This window comes from Protobothrops mucrosquamatus, unplaced genomic scaffold, assembly GCF_001527695.2.
Source record: "Protobothrops mucrosquamatus isolate PMUCROS unplaced genomic scaffold, P.Mucros_1.0 scaffold5163, whole genome shotgun sequence".
NCBI classification, from domain to species: domain Eukaryota; kingdom Metazoa; phylum Chordata; class Lepidosauria; order Squamata; family Viperidae; genus Protobothrops; species Protobothrops mucrosquamatus.
This window is the reverse complement of record NW_015391034.1, coordinates 69,190-72,406: the sequence shown is the minus strand read 5'-3', so window position 1 is coordinate 72,406 and position 3,217 is coordinate 69,190.

Sequence of the window (3,217 nt, the reverse complement as noted above, 5' to 3'; positions counted from 1 at the left end):
AAAGGAAAGGTGAAAATGATGGAGAGGAGTGGGATGTGGAGGGGAAGAGGGAGGGGGAGGAGCATCTGGGGAGGGGAGGGAACACGATGGGAGGGGGAAGAGGAAAAAGCAGGAGCGGAATAGGAATGGGGTGATGGACCATGAGGAGATCTGGGGGGGTTGAGGGAGGGTAGGAAGGGGGAGGGACATTGAAGGGGGGGAAGGGGAGGATGTGGATGGTTAGGGGCGAGGGTGGGGGATGAGAGATGGACCATGATCCACAGGTAGAAGGGGGATAGTGAGGGAGGGGAGAGTGAGGGGGAGGTCAAAGGGAGGAGAGGGTGTGTTTGGGTAGGGGACAGTAAGGGAATGAGGGCGAGGGGTGGGGTGCAAAACCTAGATTTACAAAATGCTCCCCCTTGTGACAATCACTTAAATATGAGCCAGCAGTGTGCAGCAGCAGCAGCCAAAAAAGCTAGTACAATCTTTGGTTGTATAAACCGAGGCATCAAATCAAAATCACGTGAAATAAGATCGGTGTGGCATGATCTGCTTTTAAAAAACTCGTGCTGGCTACTGGTTACAGAAAGATTTTCACAGAGCCCATCCCTCCCCTTGACCAGTCCTTTTCCAGCCAAAGTGTTTTGAGAAGGCTGAGATGTTTTGGGGTAATCCACAGATTTTCTCAGGACGCCTGGCCTTGGGATGCTGGCACAAACAGGACCTGGCTGCTCTATTTGCCATCCGTCCTCCCACACCAGCCTTTGAGGGCAGGATGCCAGTGAGGTGCCAAGCCAACCTGGCAGACCTGACATTGGGCTTCTAAGTAAAAACAATCCTTAACTCCATTTGTTGAGAAAGGTATAGTTTACTAGAAGTGAATTGCAGTAGGGTAAAGCCAGAACTGAGAGTCGGTGCCAGATTAGCCCAATTATGTTCCTCTTTCAGCTCTGAGAGACCAGCCCCATAAGCAGAGATAAACTACCTCCTTCTCTGCTCTATGCCAATTCCACAGGAATCTCCCCAGAGTGGTAGCTTTTGCCTACAGCAGACTGGAGATGTCTCAAAGGCATTCGAATGCGGTCAGACCTTGCCCTGTTGATGGCTGATCCTACAAGAATTAAACCATAATAATAAAAGAAATAGTAAAATGGTTCTGTTCCCAAGTCTGCATATCCTAGAATGTTTGGGCTGATAATACTGTATACATTCACAGGTTGAATATGTCATGGTTCCGACAGATGAAAGTCTTCAAAGAACTTCGAGGCATTGTTTACCTTAAAAAAATCTTTATTCGAGTAGCATGGTCAAAGCCAAAATCTGAATTCTTGTTGGGATTTTTATAGTTCAGGCTTCTATAGCAAGACTAGGCCAGAGGCCAGCTTGCGTACTAAAAGCCTAGGACAGTAAGTGAGGTAACACATCCTCTGAGAAAATAACGGTTAACAGGAAGCTAGCTAAGCAACTGCCATAAGCAATGAGGCAAGTAGATGAGCAAATAAACCACAATAGGCTTGCAATTGCTTTGCACTAACCACATCCTATAGAAAGCTACAACCAATCATATGTTAAAGACGCTACATAGGACTTATTCTACCCTGCAACTAAATGTAACCAATTATGTATTGACACCTGCACGTCCTCATGTATGTACGAAATAAAAAGGTGACTCAGAGCACACTCTGTGTCCACTCACCTCGAGGAAATTCCTGCATGTCTCTTCCTTTTCTGGCTTGTCGTCGCTTGCCAGGATTCATGAGTGACCCACCCTAATGTGGCAAGGCTAAAATGCCACATTTTGGTGACCCCGACGTGATGTCTGTGGAGGTCGTTGCTTACCCAGAGATGCGTCTCGGACCACCCATACCCACTCGCCTGAGGGAGGCTGTGCACTCGTCCCGTCTGAAACACGGCTGGATACTCGTGAGTATGGGAGGAAAGCTCTCTCAACAGAAAGGAAAATAACAGGCTGCGCACCTGAAGGAACTGAGAGAACTAACCGAATCTTCTAAAATTTTTTGCTTCAAACGGGGGTAAATCACTCCCTCGATTGTAAAGCAATGATCTAATTGGCCTTCTGACATACATTTGGCAACACTTTCCATCGTACCCAGAAAAGGGGAGTTTTAAATTAAGTGCATGGACAAAATTCCCTACACCCCCACACAGAAAATATTAGAGAAACTATTTTGAAATAGAAACAACAATAAGGGGAATTTTCAGAGTAATTTAAAGACATAAATTAACTCAAAATGCACTCCTCTACAATGCATTTTGAACAAATAGGAATGTTTTGAAACTTCATGTAACTGCTAAGTTTAACCCTGTCAGACAATGTCTGATGGTGCTGTGTGTTGACATGTATTGTATTCTGTTCATATATATAATGTGTTTTGTGTATGTGTGGCCACCCAGAACACTATGCTTGGACTTGGAATGGTGAGAAAAATAGGAGATGAAAGGGCCCTATAAAACCATGTTTGGTTGAAATCATCTCTTGATTTTTCTCGCTTTTTGCAGGACAAGTCATACGTTTCAATAAATGTTGTTTTAACAGTATTTCTGTATTTATGTTTGTCTATGTTGTTTTGTGTTATTTCCAAGACTAGGAAGAGGGTCAAAACCCTCTCTGATAACAACAATACAAAAAGGCCTATTTAAGAATGCATGGTTTGCCTGGAGAAAGTTTGAAATGAAATATTTGTATGTGGAATTATTTATGAAAGCAGTTAGAATGAAAGTGGATGAGTTTATTTGCTGATATATAAGTGTGTGTTAGCCCTCAAACCCTACCCCCCACCCATTTTCTCCCAGGCTGCGAAAGAAATAATGAATGATAGATTTTGTTATTGTAAAAGTAATTGAAAAGTAATTGTAAGTGTTTGCATGAGAAGAGTTTTACGGAGAATTCATATGAAGGAGAGAAACCTAATTTTTGGTGATGAGATTCCCACCCCCCTCTCTTTCCGGCTGGCTGTGTTGCTTTACAAGCGAGAGAGAGACAGGAAACAGAGGGGGGGAGCTTTTTTGTTTGAAATTTTTTTTTCCTCTGCCTAGAATTGCGAAATTGGAACACCAAAGACACAATCTAATTGGCTTTCAGAAATACAACATGATTTAAGTCTTTATGGAATGCAAGTTGCCCCAGAAAAAATACAGTTGCATTCTCCCTATTTTTATTTAAGGCGTACAATGTTGTAATCTTATTTTGCCCCAGCTTTTCCTCATTTGAGCCTAC